Source organism: Taudactylus pleione, unplaced genomic scaffold (assembly GCF_031769625.1).
Source record: "Taudactylus pleione unplaced genomic scaffold, aTauple2 ptg001889l, whole genome shotgun sequence".
In the NCBI taxonomy this organism is placed as follows: Eukaryota; Metazoa; Chordata; class Amphibia; order Anura; family Myobatrachidae; genus Taudactylus; species Taudactylus pleione.
The window spans coordinates 38,480-65,778 of NW_028286286.1; the positions used below are offsets into that span (position 1 = coordinate 38,480).

General features: G+C 44.0%; 1 protein-coding gene across 1 annotated transcript in view; it reads left to right on the forward strand.

The window, feature by feature from the left end:
- The window catches only part of PEX14 (peroxisomal biogenesis factor 14), a 142,157-nt gene that overhangs the window by 32,241 nt on the left and 82,617 nt on the right, over window positions 1–27,299 (forward strand). The window contains exon 2 of the mRNA XM_088465166.1: window positions 23,317–23,401. The gene's annotated coding sequence lies outside the window, so the exon portion shown is untranslated. The remainder of the gene's footprint in view (window positions 1–23,316; window positions 23,402–27,299) is intronic.

The following is a 27,299-nucleotide window of genomic DNA, read 5'->3' on the forward strand; positions in this document are numbered from 1 at the left end:
CGCACGCGCATATTGTGGAGGAGACCTTAGTGTACCCGTCACACTCCATCAGATAGCTGACACTGTCCGCACGCGCATATTGTGGAGGAGACCTTAGTGTACCCGTCACACTCCATCAGATACTGACACTGTCCGCACGCGCATATTGTGGAGGAGACCTTAGTGTACCCGTCACACTCCATCAGATACTGACACTGTCCGCACGAGCATATTGTGGAGGAGACCTTAGTGTACCTGTCACACTCCATCAGATACTGACACTGTCCGCACGAGCATATTGTGGAGGAGACCTTAGTGTACCCGTCACACTCCATCAGATAGCTGACACTGTCCGCACGCGCATATTGTGGAGGAGACCTTAGTGTACCCGTCACACTCCATCAGATAGCTGACACTGTCCGCACGCGCATATTGTGGAAGAGACCTTAGTGTTCCCGTCACACTCCATCAGATACTGACACTGTCCGCACGCGCATATTGTGGAGGAGACCTTAGTGTTCCCGTCACACTCCATCAGATACTGACACTGTCCGCACGCGCATATTGTGGAGGAGACCTTAGTGTTCCCGTCACACTCCATCAGATACTGACACTGTCCGCACGCGCATATTGTGGAGGAGACCTTAGTGTACCCGTCACACTCCATCAGATACTGACACTGGGCCTGATTCAGACCCACTCGCAAGCGGCTGTCCGCTCGCAAGTGGGTCGATGTTATGCTCTGTGCATGCGCACGACGGCGGGAGCTCCGTCGTGCGCATGCGCCAGACGCGACGAGCGAAGGACTTTCCTTCGCTCGTTGTGTCTGATCAAAGGGGGCGTGCTGTCGATGTTGATTGACAGCACGCCCCCTTTGGTGGGCGTGCCGGGGGCGTGCCTCCCTGATGGGGGCGTTCCCACGGGAACGCCTCCCGTCAGAAGCCGGCCCACTGACATCACTAGTGATGTCAGTGGGAGTGATTTTGGCTCTGATAGAGCCAAAATCACTCCGGGGCTTGCGGTTGAAAACCTCAACCGCAGGCTTCGGCTCGCAGTTTCGATGGTCACGACCATCGCGGCCATCAAACTGCACGCTCGTATAGGCTGTGGGTGGTGACCCACAGCTATACGAGCGTCCAGGAGGACGCTCCATTTTTATGGAGGGCGGCCCTCATTCAGAGCGTGCGCTCTGCTCAGAGCGTACGGCTCTGAATGATGGCCACTGTCCGCACGCGCATATTGTGGAGGAGACCTTAGTGTTACCGTCACACTCCATCAGATAGCTGACACTGTCCGCACGCGCATATTGTGGAGGAGACCTTAGTGTACCCGTCACACTCCATCAGATACTGACACTGTCCGCACGCGCATATTGTGGAGGAGACCTTAGTGTTACCATCACACTCCATCAGATAGCTGACACTGTCCGCACGCGCATATTGTGGAGGAGACCTTAGTGTTACCGTCACACTCCATCAGATACTGACACTGTCCGCACGCGCATATTGTGGAGGAGACCTTAGTGTTCCCGTCACACTCCATCAGATACTGACACTGTCCGCACGCGCATATTGTGGAGGAGACCTTAGTGTACCCGTCACACTCCATCAGATACTGACACTGTCCGCACGCGCATATTGTGGTGGAGACCTTAGTGTTCCCGTCACACTCCATCAGATACTGACACTGTCCGCACGCGCATATTGTGGTGGAGACCTTAGTGTTCCCGTCACACTCCATCAGATACTGACACTGTCCGCACACGCATATTGTGGTGGAGACCTTAGTGTTCCCGTCACACTCCATCAGATACTGACACTGTCCGCACGCGCATATTGTGGAGGAGACCTTAGTGTACCCGTCACACTCCATCAGATAGCTGACACTGTCCGCACGCGCATATTGTGGAGGAGACCTTAGTGTTCCCGTCACACTCCATCAGATAGCTGACACTGTCCGCACGCGCATATTGTGGAGGAGACCTTAGTGTTCCCGTCACACTCCATCAGATAGCTGACACTGTCCGCACGCGCATATTGTGGAGGAGACCTTAGTGTACCCGTCACACTCCATCAGATACTGACACTGTCCGCACGCGCATATTGTGGAGGAGACCTTAGTGTACCCGTCACACTCCATCAGATAGCTGACACTGTCCGCACGCGCATATTGTGGAGGAGACCTTAGTGTACCCGTCACACTCCATCAGATACTGACACTGTCCGCACGCGCATATTGTGGAGGAGACCCCCCAGTCCCACCACTGTGCTGCCCCCCCAAGTCGCACCACTGTGCTGCCCCCCCAAGTCGCACCACTGTGCTTCCCCCCCCAAGTCGCACCACTGTGCTGCCCCCCCAAGTCGCACCACTGTGCTGCCCCCCTGTGCTGCCCCCCAAGTCCCACCAGTGTGCTGCCCCACATTCCCAACAGCTATATTGTAGCTGCTGCTGCTGTTGCCGCCGTCATTATGCAAATTAGAAGGAAGACGTTACTAAGCATTCTCAACGTCTGACCTGGTAATATAAGGTCATACTTCATGTGTTATTGTACGGAATACACCAGTAATAATATCAGCTGCTTTTTATTTTTCTTCTGTCATGTTAATATAATTCCTCTCTGTGATAGGGGATTGTCCTCGCCAGAATCATCAAATAGAAATGGTATCTAATTTAGATTCTGACCCTTGCACTCCTCACAGTATTTATAATGAATAAATAAATGGTCTTTCTGTGGTGCTACATACAGTCAGGTGCATAAATATTGGGACATTGACAGAATTTTCATATTTTGGCCTCTAGTCACCACCACAATGGCTTTGAAATGAAACAAACAAGATGTGCTTTACCTGCAGACTTTCAGCTTTAATTTGAGGGTAATTACATCCAAATCAGGTGAACGGTGTAGGAATTACAATGGTTTCTATATGTACCTCCCACTTTAAGGGGCCAAAAGTAATGGGACAAACTAAACAATCCTAAATCTAACTTTCACTTTTTAATACTTTGTTGCAAATCCTTTGCAGGCAATTACAGCCTGAAGTCTGGAACGCATAGACATCACCAGACGCTGGGTTTCATCCCTGGTGATGCTCTGCCAGGCCTCTACTGCAAATGTCTTCAGTTCCTGCTGTTCTTGGAGCATTTTCCCTTCAGTTTTGTCTTCATCAAGTGAAATGCATGCTCAATCAGATTCAGGTCAGGGGATTGACTTGGCCATTGCATAACATTCCACTTTTTAGCCTTACAAAACTCTTTGGTTGCTGTTGCAGCATGCTTCGGGTCATTGTCCATCTGCACTGTGAAGCACCGTCCAATGAGTTCTGAAGCATTTGACTGAATATGAGCATATAATATTGCCCGAAACACTTTAGAATTCATTCTGCTGCTTTTGTCAGCAGTCACATCATCAATAAATACAAGGGAACCAGTTCCATTGGCAGCCATACATGCCCACGCCATGACACTACCACCACCATGCTTCACTGATGAGGTGGTATGTTTTGGATCATGAGCAGTTCCTTTCCTTCTCCATACTCTTCTCTTCCCATCACTCTGGTACAAGTTGATGTTTGTCTCATCTGTCCATAGGATGTTGTTCTAGAACCCTAATGGCTTTTTTAGATGTTGTTTGGCAAACTCTAATCTAGTCTTCCTGTTTTTGTGGCTCACCAATGGTTTACATCTTGTGGTGAACCCTCTGTATTCACTCTTGTGAAGTCTTCTCTTGATTGTTGACTTTGACACATATACACCTGCCTCCTGGAGAGTGTTCTTGATTTGGCCAACTGTTGTGAAGGGGTTTTTCTTCACCAGTGCAATAATTCTTCTGTCATCCACCACAGTTGTTTTCCGTTGTCTTCCAGGTCTTTTGGTGTTGCTGAGCTCTCTTGTGCGTTCTTTCTTTTTAAGAATGTTCCAAACAGATGATTTGGCCACACCTAATGTTTTTGCTATCTCTCTGATGGGTTTGTTTTGATTTCTCAGCCTAATGATGGCTTGCTTCACTGATAGTGACAGCTCTTTGGATCTCATATTGAGAGTCGACAGCAACTGATTCCAAATGCAAATGTCACACCTAGAATCAACTCCAGACCTTTCACCTGCTTAATTGATAATGAAATAACGAGGGAATAGCCCACACCTGTCCATGAAATAGCTTTTGAGTTTATAGTCCCATTACTTTTGGCCCCTTAAAAAGTGGGAGGCACATATAGAAACCGTTGTAATTCCTACACTGTTCACCTGATTTGGATGTAATTACCCTCAAATTAAATCTGAAAGTCTGCAGGTAAAGCACATCTTGTTTGTTTCATTTCAAAGCCATTGTGGTGGTGAATAGAGGCCAAAATATGAAAATTCTGTCAATGTTCCAATATTTATGCACCTGACTGTAGTTACAGTAAAGTGTGCTCAGTATAAGTGCAGGTAATGTGCCTCACTTATATTACAGTACAGCCATAGCCAAAAGTTCTGAGAATGACACAAGTATTCTTTATTGCAAAGTTTGCAGCTTCAGTGTTATTAGACTTTTTTGTCAGATGTTACTATGGCATACTGAGGTAACATTACAGCATTACATAAGTGTCAGATGTTACTATGGTATACTGAGGTAACATTACAGCATTACATAAGTGTTGCATGTTACTATGGTATACTGAAGTAACATTACAGCATTATATAAGTGTCAGATGTTACTATGGTATACTGAGGTAACATTACAGCATTTCATAAGTTTCGCATGTTACTATGGTATACTGAGGTAGCATTACATAAGTGTCAAACGTTACTATGGTATACTGAGGTAACATTACAGCATTACATAAGTGTCAGATGTTACTATGGTATACTGAGGTAGCATTACATAAGTGTCAAACGTTACTATGGTATACTGAGGTAACATTACAGCATTACATAAGTGTCAGATGTTACTATGGTATACTGAGGTAACATTACAGCATTACATAAGTGTCAGATATTACTATGGTATACTGAGGTATCATTACAGCATTACATAAGTGTCAGATGTTACTATGGTATACTGAAGTAACATTACAGCATTACATAAGTGTCAGATGTTACTATGGTATACTGAGGTAACATTACAGCATTACATAAGTGTCAGATATTACTATGGTATACTGAGGTATCATTACAGCATTACATAAGTGTCAGATATTACTATGGTATACTGAGGTAACATTACAGCATTACATAAGTGTCAGATATTACTATGGTATACTGAGGTATCATTACAGCATTACATAAGTGTCAGATATTACTATGGTATACTGAGGTAACATTACAGCATTACATAAGTGTCAGATGTTACTATGGTATACTGAGGTAGCATTACATAAGTGTCAAACGTTACTATGGTATACTGAGGTAACATTACAGCATTTCATAAGTTTCGCATGTTACTATGGTATACTGAGGTAGCATTACATAAGTGTCAAACGTTACTATGGTATACTGAGGTAACATTACAGCATTACATAAGTGTCAGATGTTACTATGGTATACTGAGGTAACATTACAGCATTACATAAGTGTCAGATATTACTATGGTATACTGAGGTATCATTACAGCATTACATAAGTGTCAGATGTTACTATGGTATACTGAAGTAACATTACAGCATTACATAAGTGTCAGATGTTACTATGGTATACTGAGGTAACATTACAGCATTACATAAGTGTCAGATATTACTATGGTATACTGAGGTAACATTACAGCATTACATAAGTGTCAGATGTTACTATGGTATACTGAGGTAACATTACAGCATTACATAAGTGTCAGATATTACTATGGTATACTGAGGTATCATTACAGCATTACATAAGTGTCAGATATTACTATGGTATACTGAGGTAACATTACAGCATTACATAAGTGTCAGATGTTACTATGGTATACTGAGGTAGCATTACATAAGTGTCAAACGTTACTATGGTATACTGAGGTAACATTACAGCATTACATAAGTGTCAGATGTTACTATGGTATACTGAGGTAGCATTACATAAGTGTCAAACGTTACTATGGTATACTGAAGTAACATTACAGCATTACATAAGTGTCAGATGTTACTATGGTATACTGAGGTAACATTACAGCATTACATAAGTGTCAGATGTTACTATGGTATACTGAGGTAACATTACAGCATTACATAAGTGTCAGATATTACTATGGTATACTGAGGTAACATTACCAGCATTACATAAGTGTCAGATATTACTATGGTATACTGAGGTAACATTACATAAGTGTCGCATGTTACTATGGTATACTGAGGTATCATTACAGCATTACATAAGTGTCAGATGTTACTATGGTATACTGAGGTAACATTACAGCATTACATAAGTGTCAGATGTTACTATGGTATACTGAGGTAATATTACAGCATTACATAAGTGTCAGATGTTACTATGGTATACTGAGGTAACATTACATAAGTGTCGCATGTTACTATGGTATACTGAGGTAACATTACAGCATTACATAAGTGTCAGATGTTACTATGGTATACTGAGGTATCATTACAGCATTACATAAGTGTCAGATGTTACTATGGTATACTGAGGTAACATTACATAAGTGTCGCATGTTACTATGGTATACTGAGGTAACATTACAGCATTACATAAGTGTCAGATGTTACTATGGTATACTGAGGTAACATTACAGCATTACATAAGTGTCAGATGTTACTATGGTATACTGAGGTAACATTACAGCATTACATAAGTGTCAGATGTTACTATGGTATACTGAGGTAACATTACAGCATTACATAAGTGTCAGATGTTACTATGGTATACTGAGGTAACATTACAGCATTACATAAGTGTCAGATGTTACTATGGTATACTGAGGTAACATTACAGCATTACATAAGTGTCAGATGTTACTATGGTATACTGAGGTAACATTACAGCATTACATAAGTGTCAGATGTTACTATGGTATACTGAGGTAACATTACAGCATTACATAAGTGTCAGATGTTACTATGGTATACTGAGGTAACATTACAGCATTACATAAGTGTCAGATGTTACTATGGTATACTGAGGTAACATTACAGCATTCCATAAGTGTCAGATGTTACTATGGTATACTGAGGTAACATTACAGCATTACATAAGTGTCAGATGTTACTATGGTATACTGAGGTAACATTACAGCATTACATAAGTGTCAGATGTTACTATGGTATACTGAGGTAACATTACAGCATTACATAAGTGTCAGATGTTACTATGGTATACTGAGGTAACATTACAGCATTACATAAGTGTCAGATGTTACTATGGTATACTGAGGTAACATTACAGCATTACATAAGTGTCAGATATTACTATGGTATACTGAGGTAACATTACAGCATTACATAAGTGTCAGATGTTACTATGGTATACTGAGGTAACATTACAGCATTTCATAAGTGTCAGATGTTACTATGGTATACTGAGATAACATTACAGCATTACATAAGTGTCAGATGTTACTATGGTATACTGAGATAACATTACAGCATTACATAAGTGTCAGATGTTACTATGGTATACTGAGGTAACATTACAGCATTACATAATTGTCAGATGTTACTATGGTATACTGAGGTAACATTACAGCATTACATAAGTGTCAGATGTTACTATGGTATACTGAGGTAACATTACAGCATTCCATAAGTGTCAGATGTTACTATGGTATACTGAGGTAACATTGCAGCATTCCATAAGTGTCAGATGTTACTATGGTATACTGAGGTAACATTACAGCATTACATAAGTGTCAGATGTTACTATGGTATACTGAGGTAACATTACAGCATTACATAAGTGTCAGATGTTACTATGGTATACTGAGGTAACATTACAGCATTACATAAGTGTCAGATGTTACTATGGTATACTGAAGTAACATTACAGCATTTCATAAGTGTCAGATGTTACTATGGTATACTGAGGTAACATTACAGCATTACATAAGTGTCAGATGTTACTATGGTATACTGAGGTAACATTACAGCATTCCATAAGTGTCAGATGTTACTATGGTATACTGAGGTAACATTACAGCATTACATAAGTGTCAGATGTTACTATGGTATACTGAGGTAACATTACAGCATGACATAAGTGTCAGATGTTACTATGGTATACTGAGGTAACATTACAGCATTACATAAGTGTCAGATGTTACTATGGTATACTGAGGTAACATTACAGCATTACATAAGTGTCAGATGTTACTATGGTATACTGAGGTAACATTACAGCATTACATAAGTGTCAGATGTTACTATGGTATACTGAGGTAACATTACAGCATTACATAAGTGTCAGATGTTACTATGGTATACTGAGGTAACATTACAGCATTACATAAGTGTCAGATGTTACTATGGTATACTGAGGTAACATTACAGCATTACATAAGTGTCAGATGTTACTATGGTATACTGAGGTAACATTACAGCATTACATAAGTGTCAGATGTTACTATGGTATACTGAGGTAACATTACAGCATGACATAAGTGTCAGATGTTACTATGGTATACTGAGATAACATTACAGCATTACATAAGTGTCAGATGTTACTATGGTATACTGAGATAACATTACAGCATTACATAAGTGTCAGATGTTACTATGGTATACTGAGGTAACATTACAGCATTACATAAGTGTCAGATGTTACTATGGTATACTGAGGTAACATTACAGCATTCCATAAGTGTCAGATGTTACTATGGTATACTGAGGTAACATTACAGCATTACATAAGTGTCAGATGTTACTATGGTATACTGAGGTAACATTACAGCATTACATAAGTGTCACATGTTACTATGGTATACTGAGGTAACATTACAGCATTACATAAGTGTCAGATGTTACTATGGTATACTGAGATAACATTACAGCATTACATAAGTGTCAGATGTTACTATGGTATACTGAAGTAACATTACAGCATTTCATAAGTGTCAGATGTTACTATGGTATACTGAGGTAACATTACAGCATTACATAAGTGTCAGATGTTACTATGGTATACTGAGGTAACATTACAGCATTACATAAGTGTCAGATGTTACTATGGTATACTGAGGTAACATTACAGCATGACATAAGTGTCAGATGTTACTATGGTATACTGAGGTAACATTACAGCATTACATAAGTGTCAGATGTTACTATGGTATACTGAGGTAACATTACAGCATTACATAAGTGTCAGATGTTACTATGGTATACTGAGGTAACATTACAGCATTACATAAGTGTCAGATGTTACTATGGTATACTGAGGTAACATTACAGCATTACATAAGTGTCAGATGTTACTATGGTATACTGAGGTAACATTACAGCATTACATAAGTGTCAGATGTTACTATGGTATACTGAGGTAACATTACAGCATTACATAAGTGTCAGATGTTACTATGGTATACTGAGGTAACATTACAGCATTACATAAGTGTCAGATGTTACTATGGTATACTGAGGTAACATTACAGCATGACATAAGTGTCAGATGTTACTATGGTATACTGAGGTAACATTACAGCATTACATAAGTGTCAGATGTTACTATGGTATACTGAGGTAACATTACAGCATTACATAAGTGTCAGATGTTACTATGGTATACTGAGGTAACATTACAGCATTACATAAGTGTCAGATGTTACTATGGTATACTGAGGTAACATTACAGCATTACATAAGTGTCAGATGTTACTATGGTATACTGAGGTAACATTACAGCATTACATAAGTGTCAGATGTTACTATGGTATACTGAGGTAACATTACAGCATTACATAAGTGTCAGATGTTACTATGGTATACTGAGGTAACATTACAGCATTACATAAGTGTCAGATGTTACTATGGTATACTGAGGTAACATTACAGCATTACATAAGTGTCAGATGTTACTATGGTATACTGAGGTAACATTACAGCATTACATAAGTGTCAGATGTTACTATGGTATACTGAGGTAACATTACAGCATTACATAAGTGTCAGATGTTACTATGGTATACTGAGGTAACATTACAGCATTACATAAGTGTCAGATGTTACTATGGTATACTGAGGTAACATTACAGCATTACATAAGTGTCAGATGTTACTATGGTATACTGAGGTAACATTACAGCATTACATAAGTGTCAGATGTTACTATGGTATACTGAGGTAACATTACAGCATTACATAAGTGTCAGATGTTACTATGGTATACTGAGGTAACATTACAGCATTACATAAGTGTCAGATGTTACTATGGTATACTGAGGTAACATTACAGCATTACATAAGTGTCAGATGTTACTATGGTATACTGAGGTAACATTACAGCATTACATAAGTGTCAGATGTTACTATGGTATACTGAGATAACATTACAGCATTACATAAGTGTCAGATGTTACTATGGTATACTGAGGTAACATTACAGCATTACATAAGTGTCAGATGTTACTATGGTATACTGAAGTAACATTACAGCATTACATAAGTGTCAGATGTTACTATGGTATACTGAGGTAACATTACAGCATTACATAAGTGTCAGATGTTACTATGGTATACTGAGGTAACATTACAGCATTACATAAGTGTCAGATATTACTATGGTATACTGAGGTAACATTACAGCATTACATAAGTGTCAGATATTACTATGGTATACTGAGGTAACATTACAGCATTACATAAGTGTCAGAGGCTTTTAGTGACAACTACATTACATTTATGCAGAGAGTGAATATTTGCAGTGTTGACCCTTCTTTTTCCAGACCCCTACAATTCGCCCTGGCAGCTGTCACTCACCTTCTGGGCCACATACTGACTGATGGACGCCCATTCTTGCCTAATCAGTGCGAGTGACATCATAGAAGTACAAGTGCAGTGCGGCTTCTGCGCAAATCTGCAAACATCGCAGATGTGCAGAATATTTTTTTTTACTGTTAATAGTGTCAGGTCCTTAGTAACACTCCCCAGCGTGTTTGCTGTTATGCACTGTAATAAGGATATAACACACAAGTACCTGTATAGACTGCTGTACATAATAGCTGTAGAAATGGTATGATGTCATCTATAATAATTTGTGAGTTCTGATGTCATCACATTATAAGGAATAATTCTCCCACTACTATATATTACAGGATTTCTGTGACATATAACGTAGTGACTCCGCCTACAGCCTTCTCTGTGACCTCTAATAACTTACCGTAGGTCCTGCGCAATCTCCTATATTACTTGTCAGGGTATCAGAACTCTGTGTCTATTGCTCTTTATAAAGTGTCCATTACTTGGAACGAGACTACTGAGACCCTTCTGGGGCATTCCGGTGCCCCCCCCCCCCCCCCCCCCGGTCCGCTGAGATCCACAGAACCTTCTGTTACATGGCCTGGATTATTTATGTAATCTGACCGGCGATCACCCATTTATATCATGTGCGGCCAGAGCTGCGATAAAGAGGGACGCCGCTGATTTAGAGAGAGGTTTAGGAGTGCTGGTAATTGCACGGATGAGCCCTGTGATCTTGGAGATGTCTCTCTATCTCCTTGACACGGAGAATCACAGTCAGCGGAGATTTATCCTTTGCTATGATAAGGAGGCAGCGTATTGAGCACCAGTGCAGTAATAGTGTTTCACAGGATTGGCTCCCGAGCACCTCCATTGGGAAACGCTCTACTGAGCCCTTTTTGAAATGAAGGTTAAAAACATTCTGGCTACTCTGGGCCTCATCAGCTAAGCAGTGTTCTTGCTAGGGATGCCGGTACTTGGGAGATGGCTGCCTGCGATGCCTGAGAACTTACAAATACAAGAGGACACATGTTAGTCTATGGAGACAGTGACAATGATACCAGCCCTTGGACATAATGCTTACTGACTGACAGCTAGAGACAGTTACTAGGAAGATGGGATGTTACTGACTGACAGCTACAGACAGTTACTAGGAAGATAGGATGTTACTGACTGACAGCTAGAGACAGTTACCAGGAAGATAGGATGTTACTGACTGACAGCTAGAGACAGTTACTAGGAAGATAGGATGTTACTGACTGACAGCTACAGACAGTTACTAGGAAGATAGGATGTTACTGACTGACAGCTACAGACAGTTACTAGGAAGATAGGATGTTACTGACTGACAGCTACAGACAGTTGCTAGGAAGATAGGATGTTACTGACTGACAGCTACAAACACTTACTAGGAAGATAGAATGTTACTGACTGACAGCTACAGACCGTTACTAGGAAGATAGGATGTTACTGACTGACAGCTACAGACAGTTACTAGGAAGATAGGATGTTACTGACTGACAGCTACAAACACTTACTAGGAAGATAGAATGTTACTGACTGACAGCTACAGACAGTTACTAGGAAGATAGGATGTTACTGAGTGACAGCTAGAGACAGTTACTAGGAAGATAGGATGTTACTGACTGACAGCTAGAGACAGTTACTAGGAAGATAGGATGTTACTGACTGACAGCTAGAGAGTTACTAGGAAGATAGAATGTTACTGACTGACAGCTACAGACAGTTACTAGGAAGATTGGATGTTACTGACTGACAGCTACAGACAGGAAGATGGGATGTTACTGACTGTCAGCTAGAGACAGTTACTAGGAAGATTGGATGTTACTGACTGACAGCTACAGACAGGAAGATAGGATGTTACTGACTGTCAGCTAGAGACAGTTACTAGGAAGATAGGATGTTACTGACTGACAGCTAGAGACAGTTACTAGGAAGATAGGATGTTACTGACTGACAGCTAGAGAGTTACTAGGAAGATAGGATGTTACCGACTGACAGCTAGAGACAGTTACTAGGAAGATAGGATGTTACTGACTGACAGCTACATACAGTTACTAGGAAGATAGGATGTTACTGACTGTCAGCTACAGAAAGTTACTAGGAGTAGGATGTTACTGACTGGCAGCTAGAGACAGTTACTAGGAAGACAGTATGTTACTGACTGACAGCTACAGACAGTTACTAGGAAGACAGTATGTTACTGACTGACTACTAGAGACAGTTAAGAGGCATATCCATTAGCAGATACATTTGAACGATATATCGTTCAGTCGTTCAATTTATCTGTCATGGATAGGCCCTGCACGATGACAGATGTGCACTCCCGCGGCCGACAAATTGTGTCTTTTGTCTCTCCAACATGTTGGTCAATTATCGCTTATCGCTGACAGATATTAGAAAAATCTGTCAGTTTATAAGCGGTGAACAATGAACAATATTTTTAATTAAAATTAATAGAAACATTAAAAAAAAATTCCACTCCCTGAATGATGTCATGCAATATCGTTCGTCGTTTGCAAAAATGTGTCATGTACATGACAGATGTCACTGCAGCCTCTGGAATTTTCAAGGGATAAATCTTTTGTCTTTCATCTAGAGAAAGATCTGCTAATAGATAGCCCCCTTTACTAGGAAGATAAGATATTACTGACTGTCAGCTACAGACAGTTACTAGGAGGATTGGATATTACTGACTGTCAGCTACAGACAGTTACTAGGAAGATAGGATGTTACTGACTGTCAGCTACAGACAGTTACTAGGAGGATTGGATATTACTGACTGTCAGCTACAGACAGTTACTAGGAAGATAGGATGTTACTGACTGACAGTTACAGACAGGAAGATAGGATGTTACTGACTGGCAGCTAGAGACAGTTACCAGGAAGATAGGATGTTACTGACTGACAGCTAGAGACAGTTACTAGGAAGATAGGATGTTACTGACTGTCAGCTACAGACAGTTACCAGGAAGATAGGATGTTACTGACTGTCAGTTACAGACAGTTACTAGGAAGATTGGATATTACTGACTGGCAGCTAGAGACAGTTACTAGGAAGATAGGATGTTACTGACTGTCAGCTACTGACAGTTACTAGGAAGATAGGATGTTACTGACTGACAGCTAGAGACAGTTACTAGGAAGATAGGATGTTACTGACTGTCAGCTACTGACAGTTACTAGGAAGATAGGATGTTACTGACTGACAGCTAGAGACAGTTACTAGGAAGATAGGATGTTACTGACTGTCAGCTACTGACAGTTACTAGGAAGATAGGATGTTACTGACTGACAGCTACAGACAGTTACCAGGAAGATAGGATGTTACTGACTGACAGCTACAGACAGTTACTAGGAAGATAGGATGTTACTGACTGTCAGCTACAGACAGTTACCAGGAAGATAGGATGTTACTGACTGGCAGCTAGAGACAGTTACCAGGAAGATAGGATGTTACTGACTGACAGCTACAGACAGTTACCAGGAAGATAGGATGTTACTGACTGTCAGCTACAGACAGTTACTAGGAAGATAGGATGTTACTGACTGTCAGCTACAGACAGTTACTAGGAAGATAGGATGTTACTGACTGACAGCTAGAGAGTTACTAGGAAGATAGGATGTTACTGACTGTCAGCTACAGACAGTTACTAGGAAGATAGGATGTTACTGAGTGACAGCTAGAGACAGTTACTAGGAAGATAGGATGTTACTGACTGACAGCAAGAGACAGTTACTAGGAAGATAGGATGTTACTGACTGACAGTTAGAGAGTCTATAAGCATTTTTAGTATGCGCTTAGGAAAAATGCTCTTCAGTCGCCAGCCAGCCTAAAAGTGCTAGTTTTACTATATCTCGTAATTTGCCGGGTTGCTGGGCCCCTAGACAGCGTTGCAGGTTTGTTTTTAATGTTTTTACTCTTTCCTTGTAGCCCCCTTTTCTGCCATCTCTCTCTCTCTGTATTTCTTTCCTCCTGTAATATCCTTATCTGGCTCTCCCCATCCCCCCCTTTTCTCTCTCTCTTTACCCATGTGCCCCCATTTACCTCTCCCTTCTCGCATTATCTCTCCCCCCCCCCTTCACCATGATCTGTTTGCCCACTCTCTTCCCTACTGTTTTCTGGTGAAGCCCGATCTATCAGCCTGACCACGGGCTGTTCTTACCGATGAAAAAATGCCAGGTGTACCAGGGAGGGTAACGTCACTGTAAGGGAGCAAACGGGTTGGGGGCTGCTGCCAATTAGCTGGGAGGAGAGGCTGCGGTGTCCAGACAGCCGCCAGTGAGAGCTGTGGTGGGTGGGACCTCCCTGCAGCTCTCACTGCTAAGCTGTTAGACACATACCATACATTACAGCATTATATAATAGATAGTACTGATAATGTGTGTTGTGCTAAACACCATAAAGCTGTTATGATAAAGAAGCGTAATAAAATGTACACACTAGAGGCCCTGTTATCCTGCAAAGCTCTTCTCAGGGTACACCCCTGTCCTGTCTCTTCTTATTAGCTTTACATTGTCACTTTATATGTTACTTAGAGCTTTGTTTATTTTTTGATGGTAGTGTATTAGAATGATTTGATGCTGATAATTAGATAACCTGAACACCCACCCTCCCCTCTATTAGCTTGCAAGCTCCTCCATAGCAGCAACCGCCCCCCTATTGCATGCGGAGTCCTCCTAGGTCACTCTTCACACCAATACGTTTGCCCTATACAGAATCCTTTCCACTTCTGTACATGGTGAGTTGGAATTTCTGAAAGTAAAAGGTTAAACGAGTGTCTTCCCAAGTCAGGTACAGTGATCACTGCTGCACAGCTCCCACAATGACAGCTAGGGGGAAACCTAGAGCTGCGCTGGCTCTCGCTCCACACTCTGTAACCCTTTAAAGGTCATTTAACTTAGGTCCCTGTTATTATTAGTGCAATCCTTAATATACAGGTGTAGGAAGGGGCTGTTAATGCCGCTTTAGTTCTCGGTGGCCAAAATATAAAAAAAACTTTATTGCAAGGAAAAAGAGAGAATTCCTGCTAAGAGAACATCAGCGGTGCCTAGTTTGCTGTACTTAGGCAGACATGGCCCAGTGTCTGTGAGCGCCCTGTGGATGGACCATCACCGTCGTACAGAGTGATAAAGCAATAGAGCCCAGAGCTTGTTCCGATTAGTGTGCGGAGGTGATGGGTCTCCGTCACAGATATCTCTGGAATAATAGGGGCCATTCCTCTCCTCTCACTCTGTGCCGTGTCTCCTTTGTGGATGTGATCCATCGGTGATGTAACGGTCGTGCCCGCCGCTTTATCCAATCTAGGCAAATCTTTTAGGCAAAATATATCCTTTTAAAAAATCAAATAGCTCAGAAGAAATTGAAGACACTTTTTTGGGGGGCACTACTTAAAGTATTAAAAATTAGCTTTCAATTATATACTTTTAAAATATAGAAGGACATACAACACACAAACAAAGAATTGTAAAGAGACGCACATATAGGAAGATTCTCCTATATGAAATGAAGGCCCTGCTGTGACAATCCAGATATTCATAATGAAATTCCCATCAGATAATGGGCGAATTAGCAAAATGTAGTAATTTTGAAGCATTTTCAGCAAAATGATATATTGAAAAAACACTTAAACATTCTGCACATACAATTCAGGCAGCTCAGTGGTTACTGCAATTGTAAATAATGAATCTTCGCTGTATGACGATGGCCTTCCAGCACACAATTGCCACAAATATGATAACTGTTAAGATATCAATTAAACGTTATATCTCCTATATGTCTCCTCATTGATAAAAGTTAATAAACATAAGTTTGGTTACATTGATCAACAAGCATTGTAATTGCATATACTTTGCACACCTTATGTTTATTTTTATTCACGCATCTGTATTCCATATACATGTGAAAGCAATTAGTTACTCTCAATTAAGGGCTTATTAGCCTCCGAGTTGTGTATATTGTTGTAGAGAGATTTCTCATTCCTTATATAGTCAACAGGTAGCATAAGTTATCACAAATCTAATTCTGAATAACAAGGAATATGTGCACACATTTAAAAATTTTAATAGCGCCAAGGATTACTCAGGAGCAGCGTAGTGCCAGGGATTACTCAGGAGCAGCGTAGTGCCAGGGATTACTCAGGAGCAGCGTAGTGCCAGGGATTACTCAGGAGGAGCGGTAGTGCCAGGGATTACTCAGGAGGAGCGGTAGCGCCAGGGATTACTCAGGAGGAGCGGTAGCGCCAGGAATTACTCAGGAGGAGCGGTAGCGCCAGGGATTACTCAGGAACAGCGTAGTGCCAGGGATTACTCAGAAGCAGCGTAGTGCCAGGGATTACTCAGGAGGAGCGGTAGTGCCAGGGATTACTCAGGAGGAGCGGTAGCGCCAGGAATTACTCAGGAGGAGCGGTAGCGCCAGGGATTACTCAGGAGCAGCGGTAGCGCCAGGGATTACTCAGGACCAGCGTAGTGCCAGGGATTACTCAGGAGGAGCGGTATCACCAGGGATTACTCAGGACCAGCGTAGTGCCAGGGATTACTCAGGAGGAGCGGTAGCACCAGGGATTACTCAGGAGGAGCGGTAGCACCAGGGATTACTCAGAAGCAGCGTAGTGCCAGGGATTACTCTGGAGGAGCTTTAGCGCCAGGGATTCCTCAGGAGCAGTGGTAGCTCCAGGGATTCCTCAGGAGCAGTGGTAGCACCAGGGATTCCTCAGGAGCAGTGGTAGCACCAGGGATTCCTCAGGAGCAGTGGTAGCACTAGGGATTCCTCAGGAGCAGCGGCACTCGTGTACTACCTCAGTGTCCATGTCCGCACACCGTGAGTCTCTCTCGTATAACGTTCTGCTCTATATTCTGGTGTCTTGAATATTTTTATTTGGAAAACTTTGCCTATTTTCTGGGAGTTTTACATTGGTCACCAGTAGCGCGTGCCTTCAGGCTGTAATAGGACAGCTGGTGTAATCACGGTAAGGATAGGCCCACACTGGTGATACCCAGTTTAGGCCACTGGTCAAAATTGCTTGATCACATTATTTAATTGACATCATCAGGATTAAAATCTTCTGTCTAGATTAACGCCTCCAAGAGCCTGCGGCTGGCCGCTCCATGTGATGGCATCCTGTGGTCGTACATGGCAACATTGCTGGATGCCACCACTTGTGTAGAAAAGCCAGTTGAGTAGGACTTCTCAGCATCCACTCATTAGGGAAGTAAAAGTAATTATTTTACCATTTGAGTCACACTAAGCTCCTAGATAAAGTGGGGGATAATACAGATTTCAACAACTTCCCCTTTTTGGATTGGGCAACTTGCCTGTTTTACTTCTTGAGCTGCACCTGGCGTCTGTAGACGCAGCGGCAGCCATTTTGTGGGCACATCTATGAGCATGCAGTTCACGAGGGGCCTGATCAGCTGCATTGTCGCCCGTATTACATCCTTACACAGTATGGCTGCGTCCCCAGTTTGGGGCAACAGGCGGAGCTCCAAATTTACCACAGCTTACCTCATTTCCTCAGGGGGGCTCTCGGCCACTGGTAACCCAGCTTCACTCCCATTTCTCCCTGATAATAACACTTCTCTCACCACGTCAGCCTGTGATTTTCCCCATGCCCGGCCGGCTGATGGAGCAGTAATAGTCCTGCGTTTGCCTGGTCAGCTCCTTTCTGTGCCTATGTTTATGGGGCTTCTCTGTAGCAGTGAAGCTAATAATGACCACTGTTATCTTGGGGGTCTGGGAGTCCCTAGAAGTGGGATTAGCTGAAGGATGCTGTCCTTATATTATCGCTCATTGCTGTGTGGTGACTTTTCTCGCCTAGTGCGATGTCTGTGAGCTCCGTAGACTTCTCCTGCTACTGGCACGATCCAGCCCAGCCGCGCTCCTTTAGCGAGATATACAGCCTCATAATTAGCCTCCTGCATTTCTCCCTGAGTGCTGGCATCAGCAGTGTGTGATGGCTGTTTCTGATTAACAGCCGCTCTGCAACCATTTTCTTGTGCCACCGATGACCAAATTTGTCACTTCAGTTTTGACACAGACCTGATTTCTTACTAAAACTTTGCTGCCGCTGGCTCGTCGCTTAGTGTCTCACATCGCTCCAGCGGTGGGGGCGGCTGTACATTAATGTGTCTTACACGTACCCCTTCTCCATGTCCCCAGCTTCCTTCTCCTGGCGGGAAATAAATATCTATCTTATATATATATATATATATATATATATATATATATATCTGTGTAGAGTCCCTTTTTGCAACTGGCCAGCCCCTGCGTCTGCTGAGATTCCTTTTCCCCTGTCTCTTTCACTGGGGTTAATTTGTATTTTATTAATTAAAACCTCCAGCCTGTCTGACTTGTAGCCTGACATTTGGAGGTGTGGGCCCCCTTTCCTGCATACGTTATAACTTCATCTCTGTGTGACTTAATTATTATGCATGTAATAGATTATCTACATGACGCAACACGTATGCAAATGAGCTGCATAATTCTGAGAAACAAATCACACATAGGGGTATATTCTATAATAGGATAGGAAAGGCGATTGTTGACTTATCTTTAGATTTGTCCTCCGTTGTGCGCGTATTCCATCGTGCTAAATCGCCAGTTTTTCTGATACGTGTGTGTGTGGTATGTGTGTATGTGTGTGTGTGTGTGGTGTGTGTTTGTGTGTGTGGTGTGTGTGTGTGTGGTATGTGTGTGTGTGTGTGGTGTGTGTGTGTGTGTGGTGTATGTGTGGTATGTATGTGTGTGTGTGGTGTGTGTAGTATGTGTGTGTGGTGTATGTGTGGTATGTATGTGTGTGTGGTGTATGTGTGGTATGTGTGTGTGTGGTGTATGTGTGGTATGTGTGTGGTGTGTGGTGTATGTGTGGTATGTATGTGTGTGTGTGTGTGTGTGTGGTGTATGTGTGGTATGTGTGTGTGTGTGTGTGGTATGTGTGTGTGTGTGTGTGGTATGTGTGTGTGTGGTGTATGTGTGGTATGTATGTGTGTGTGTGTGTGGTATGTGTGTGTGTGGTGTATGTGTGGTGTGTGTGTGTGTGGTGTATGTGTGGTATGTGTGTGTGTGGTGTATGTGTGGTGTGTGTGTGTGTGGTGTATGTGTGGTATGTATGTGTGCGTGGGTAAGTACTAGGGCCACGTGCGCCATGCTGTTACAATGTAACCTTCAGCCTGTGTAACACCACAGTCCGCATTCTGCATCTGCCCTGTGATTGGCCAGGGATAACGGGCGCAGGACTTCTGCTGGCACTTAATAACATACAGGCTTAAAGTGGAACTAAACTGAAATTGTTAATACAACACATGGAAAACTTCTATTCATATATGAGTTATATATGTGTGGTAATATTTACACCAACAACTTCTGTTAAATGGCTTCTGACAAAATGCACCTGTGTGTGTTATAGGTTGTATATGTGTGAGCACCTCTATTTAATATCTACATTCCCTACCATAAATTATTATGGATATTAACATTCCCTTTGGATTTCTGTGACCTGTTTAAAAGCATGCAGCCTTTATATGGTCTGGAGACTCCTTTGTGATGTCCTAATTACTAATACAGTATATCTTCTGCCATATATGTGCAGACATTGTTACTTTATGGGGCTTGGGAATATGTACACAGAAATGTTACTTTTGGGTGTAGTTTATTTACCCTTATTTGTAACCTTTATTCAGTGCAGCCATTTTGTGGGTTGAATGACTTCCATAACTGTGGCCCCCCCCTCAGGCCCCGGTGGACGCGCTGCTGCTTAGCCGGCTAATAGTCGCTTCCTCTGGAATCTTCACCCTGGAGAACACTGAATAAATAAACCAAACAGCGCCATTGATTTGGTTACGCTTCGTTTATTAGAGACAACTTTAGTGCTGTGTTCTATTCTAAGTCTTGTGCCTCGTGCCTCACTGATGACATAAGCTCCTAGTGAGTTTATAGGCTGCGTTTCTGTGCTGGCCTGGCCCAGATGTCTGAGGACACAGTGGTCAGGCTGGGTCCACTTTTGGCATGAAGTGCACACCCGGAAAGTCCGGACAGGACACAGGAATTTGGGGAGAGTGTTGCGGTGTAAAAAGCGACTTTTTATGTTCCTCACTGTCGTCTTCTGCCGCTTTGGGTCTCTCCGTCTCCTCCTCGCTCCTTCCTCCCCTCTCACATGTAAATTCACTTATCTGGCTTTTCTATAAGACGCCTCCCCTCCTCTACCTGACATCTAAATTGCTTTCAGTCACTGCTCCTTCTCCTCTTTTCCCTTAAATGAATTACTAATGACATCTTGCTCAATCATGCCCTCACTGCAGGCACTTTGAGAGTAATGTGCCCCATCCAAACCTTTTAACCTATTACCGAGTGTATTTCCCAATTGAATCAGCGCCACCACAGGTGTAATAACTAATCATTTGACTTACACCTGCTCTGATGTACTTAGCGTCCGTTATATGTGTTGGATGGTGGTAATTTCCCGTTTATTGCATTGTCCGATGGATCAGTTTTGCCTACATTTGCAGCGATTAGCGTACTTAGGGAAACAAGAGATGCAAAGAGGTAGGAGGCACCCAGGGTGGGGTTGTAGTGAGCTCTGGACTGGAGGATTGGGCTATGCTAATAGGTAAAGAATCTAAAAGCTTACAATCTGGGTATAAGGCACGTATCCCATGTTCCGCCACAGTTTCAGTGAACGTCTTCGTTATAAGATTTTATCCTATCTGTGTTTTATTACAGTTTTGTATTTTGCCTTATGCGGTATGATATAATGGCCTCATCTTCTCCTATTCACTAGTTACCGTCTTACGCAGCCCGTCCTCTTATTACAGTAGCTCTGTTTCTGCAGAATCATTTCCCCTAATCCTGGAGATTTCTGTTCCAAATATTTCTTCTTCAGTGATCCCCCCCCCCCCGCCATATGTCTCACACATTGCCTTGTCCTATAGATTGTAAGCCTGGATTGAAGCATGATATTGTTTTGTAAGTGGCTTTTTCTGTAACTGCCCAATGTTGTACAGCGCTGCTGTATGTTGGCTTTTAATTATAGGGATATTTTTCCAATAATGATCCCTTTCATTAAACCTACTGATATTCTGCGCCTAAAGGCTTCAGATACCATAACAGGAGTGCAAGCCGCCCTCCCCAGAATTGGGGGAGCACTCAGGAGGGAATATAGCCATCCAGCGTCAGTAGGACAGAGTCAGGCAGAGATGGGACGAGATCCATAGCAGGACGCAGTAGTAACTGTGTCACAACAAGTTCTGAAAGGAATTGTGTGGGGAGTAATGTGCAGGATCGGGACAGTTACTTCCATAGTACGTCCTGTGCTGATACCTGGGCACATGTGGGCATGAGAAGGGCTGAGCGACACTTCTCTCACAGTGCCCACACACTGTATGACTGGTAATAGATGCAATGCCATCAGCGATCTCCCCGGGCAGCTCACTGACACTCCTGGACAGAAGCTATACTGTGCAATGTGACTATCGTGCCTCCTTAAAGATTTCCAGCGCATCGTTAAGGAGATTGCCAGATTTTACCTGCAATAGGTAAGATCTGAAGATACGACAAAAGACCCGCGGGACCGCGCATCGTATCGTTATCGTTCCTGGAATCTGCACGATTTGCACGTTTTTAAACGTTGTATTGTTCCGATGCATCGTTTTCCTGCAAATCGTGCCTAAAATCGTTCCTTGTGTGGGCACCTATAGAAGACACCTGCCAATCATTTCATGTGGGAGGTCTACTCTGACCGACTGGGTTATGCACCACCCAGGAGAAAGCACTGTGCAGTGGGGGAGATGTACTAAGCCTTGGATGGGATTAAAGTACCAACCTATCAGCTCCTGTCATTTTTCAAACACAGCCTGTGACATGACAGGAGCTGATTGGCTGGTACTTTATCTCTGTTCACGTTCTGTCCATCTAAGGCTTAGTACATAGACCCCACAGCCTGTAACATGGCAGTTAGGAGCTGATACGTTGGTACTGTATCTCTGTACACTTTATCTCTCACCAAGGCTTAGTACATAGACCCCACAGCCTGTAACATGGCAGTTAGGAGCTGATACGTTGGTACTTTATCTCTGTACACTTTATCTCTCACCAAGGCTTAGTACATAGACCCCAATGTCCGGGTGTCTCCAGTTAAAGTTAATAAAAGCAGCTCTGAAACTTAGACCCCCCACTGATAAATTTCTGCGGCTGATGTGGCCCACCGTGGGATAAAGTACCAGCCAAACAGCTCCTAACTGCCATGTCACAGGCTGTGGGCCTCCCACCAAAGAGTTTTTGTGTATAATTATAACTCTGGATAGTTCCCCCTGCAGGGAGCACGTTACGCTTTCCACCAGTCACTCCAATGTGCCTCATACTGCTGACCTTAGCTTTGCCGATCTCTATACCAGCCTGGTAATATTACAGATAGACAATGCTCCTTATATTTATGTACATCTCTCATACCTTCTCCCTCTGCCCTTGCAGATTGCCACAGCGGTGAAGTTTCTACAGAACCCCAGAGTCCGCCAGAGCCCGGTGTCCACAAGAAAAGACTTTCTGAAGAGAAAAGGTACAACGTTCTAACCCATGAGGAAGCGTTCGGGCATGCGTCCATGTGCTGTTCCTCGTCCCATTATGGCCAGCGCTCCGTCTCTGCACAGGTTGCAGGCCGGCGTACTGTGCACACATAACTGATGGGCTCATTTGCTGTGTTTCATCAAATTCTGCTTTGTGAGCAAAAATGCTATAACCGCGCAGAACACCAACGGCCTGACCCAAGGGCAATGGCGATATTTACGCAGATCGAGCGATTGTTTGCCATTACGAATGCATGTAAGCCGCACTGCGCACGTGCAATGATTGTATTTGCGATTACACCCGCACAGAGGATTCACTTGCAAAGTGAGCGACATGTAGTTAGCGTGTGTGGGAGGAAAAACGCAGGTGTGGTGGAACATTTACACACCGTTTTCAGGCTGTGCATAAATTAGCCTCTGCGTCCTTGCTCTGTGTCTGCAGCAGCAGGAGAGGCCTCTGTGTGTCTGGTGACCGCCTGTGTGTGTGGCAGCAGGAGAGGCCTCTGTGTGTCTGGTGACCGGCTGTGTGTGTGGCAGCAGGAGAGCCCTCTGTGTGTCTGGTGACCGGCTGTGTGTGTGGCAGCAGGAGAGCCCTCTGTGTGTCTGGTGACCGGCTGTGTGTGTGGCAGCAGGAGAGGCCTCTGTGTGTCTGGTGACCGGCTGTGTGTGTGGCAGCAGGAGAGCCCTCTGTGTGTCTGGGGACCGCCTGTGTGTGCGGCAGCAGGAGACCCCTCTGTGTGTCTGGTGACCGGCTGTGTGTGTGGCAGTAGGAGAGCCCTCTGTGTGTCTGGTGACCGGCTGTGTGTGTGGCAGCAGGAGAGGCCTCTGTGTGTCTGGTGACCGTCAGTGTCTGCGGCAGCTGGAGACGCCTCTGTGTCTACTGCAGCTTCAGACTTAGCCAGAAGACTGATGGCCGTCTGATCTGCATCCCGTATTTCCGGTGTTGTGCGTGAGCGGCGAATGTGAGATACTTTTAGTGGGCGTCTCTAAGCACTGGACGGTAAGTAAATCATTAGCATATTTTCACAATTGCGATCCGTGAGAGATCGCAGTTGCATTCTTTTAGCATCCAACTCTGAATGTCCTGTGCTCTGGATTTCAACCCCAGTAGGTTAGGGACCTACCCTCAGAGGTTACCTGGGCGCGGTGGGTAGGCCTATAACCATGGCCATGATTATGCTAAAACCTCTATGTATTGCAAGATTCTATTGCATAATGTATTCTATATAATTGGTAATGTTGGAGTTGTGCACTTGTACTTTCTTTTCTTATGTTTGCAACTCTGAATCAGGCCTCAAGTTCTTAAATGAGTTCCATTACTGTCCGTGTATATCGCAGCTACTACTGCTGGGATCAGACATAGCTCCTATTTGCGGGTGGTCATTGCCATACATCTTGTGCAGAGACACCGTGTAACTCCCTCTACAGTTTGCTTTGTGTCTCAATTGGAGCAAGAGTTCCTAGATTTCTGTAACATCACTAGCTTTGCCGAGTAGAGACTTCAATTTACTGAGTAAGAGCGGAAAGGACACATATATATTGGCGAAAGGATGGAGCGGTATAGGGGGGTGTAGAGCCATGTCATGGAAGGGCATTCCTAGGGGCACATGTCATGGAAGGGCTTTCCTAGGGGCACATGTCATGGAAGAGCTTTACTAGGAGCACTTGTCATGGAAGGGCTTTCTTAGGGACACTTGTCATGGAAGGGCTTTACTAGGGGCATATGTCATGGAAGGGCTTTCCATGGGGCACATGTTGGGGGAGGGCTTTCCTAGGGGCACATGTCGGGGGAGGGCTTTCCGTAGGGGCACATGTCGGGGGAGGGCTTTCCTAGGGGCACATGTCGGGGGAGGGCTTTTCTAGGGTCACATGTCGGGGGAGGGCTTTTCTAGGGGCACATGTCGAGGGAGGGCTTTCCGTTGGGGCACATGTCATGGAAGGGCTTTCCGTTGGGGCACTTGTCATGGAAGGGCTTTCCTAGGGGCACATGTCATGGAAGAGCTTTACTAGGGGCACATGTCATGGAAGGGCTTTCCTAGGGGCACATGTCATGGAAGAGCTTTACTAGGGGCACATGTCATGGAAGGGCTTTCCATGGGGCACATGTCATGGAAGGGCTTTCCATGGGGCACATGTCGGGGGAGGGCTTTCCTAGGGGCACATGTCGGGGGAGGGCTTTCCGTAGGGGCACATGTCGGGGGAGGGCTTTCCGTAGGGGCACATGTCGGGGGAGGGCTTTCCGTAGGGGCACATGTCGGGGGAGGGCTTTCCTAGGGGCACATGTCGGGGGAGGGCTTTTCTAGGGGCACATGGGGGAGGGCTTTCCTAGGGGCACATGTCGGGGGAGGGCTTTTCTAGGGGCACATGTCGGGGGAGGGATTTCCTAGGGGCACTTTTTCTGGTATAAATTAGCTTTATACAGTAAAATGTCCTCATGTAATAAAATGGTCCCTAAGTTCCCTGACACATAATTAATTTAAGCTATAAATGCTGATAAACCAAAGATCATTTAGCAGAAAGACAGAGAAGGTTGATGAGATGAGAAGGCCGGAGTGTCCTCGTCACCTCGCGTGTGCTGCCTGCTGGCCATTACCGTCATTGTTACTCAATTTTATCAGCTTTCATATACTTGGAAAGTAACACGTAAACTTTTCTGATACTTTGATACAACTGGCCAAAGTCCGCACTCTGAGAGCCGCGAGGTGCTAGGGCGCTTCTGGTAACACATGCCATATGTAGGGGACAGTTTATCTAATCAGCATAGTGTGCCTCATTGTTGCGGCAAAGTTTAACCCCAACACCCCCACTCCCCTCCCCCACCACAAGCCGGGGCGGTGTGAGACCTCAGATTATAATAGGGACAGCAGGGGCGGTGTGAGATCTCAGACTATAATAGGGACAGCAGGGGCGGTGTGAGACCTCAGACTATAATAGTGACAGCAGGGGCGGTGTGAGACCTCAGACTATAATAGGGACAGCAGGGGCGGTGTGAGACCTCAGACTATAATTGGGACAGCAGGGGCGGTGTGAGACCTCAGACTATAATAGGGACAGCAGGGGCGGTGTGAGACCTCAGACTATATTAGGGACAGCAGGGGCGGTGTGAGATCTCAGACTATAATAGGGACAGCAGGGGCGGTGTGAGACCTCAGACTATATTAGGGACAGCAGGGGCGGTGTGAGATCTCAGACTATAATAGTGACAGCAGGGGCGATGTGAGACCTCAGACTATAATAGTGACAGCAGGGGCGGTGTGAGACCTCAGACTATAATAGGGACAGCAGGGGCGGTGTGAGACCTCAGACTATATTAGGGACAGCAGGGGCGGTGTGAGACCTCAGACTATAATAGGGACAGCAGGGGCGGTGTGAGACCTCAGACTATAATAGTGACAGCAGGGGCGATGTGAGACCTCAGACTATAATAGTGAATAGTGACAGCAGGGGCGATGTGAGACCTCAGACTATAATAGTGACAGCAGGGGCGATGTGAGACCTCAGACTATAATAGTGACAGCAGGGGCGATGTGAGACCTCAGACTATAATAGGGACAGCAGGGGCGGTGTGAGACCTCAGACTATAATAGGGACAGCAGGGGCGATGTGAGACCTCAGACTATAATATAGACAGCAGGGGCGGTGTGAGATCTCAGACTATAATAGTGACAGCAGGGGCGATGTGAGACCTCAGACTATAATAGTGAATAGTGACAGCAGGGGCGATGTGAGACCTCAGACTATAATAGTGACAGCAGGGGCGATGTGAGACCTCAGACTATAATAGTGACAGCAGGGGCGATGTGAGACCTCAGACTATAATAGTGACAGCAGGGGCGATGTGAGACCTCAGACTATAATAATGAATAGTGACAGCAGGGGCGGTGTGAGACC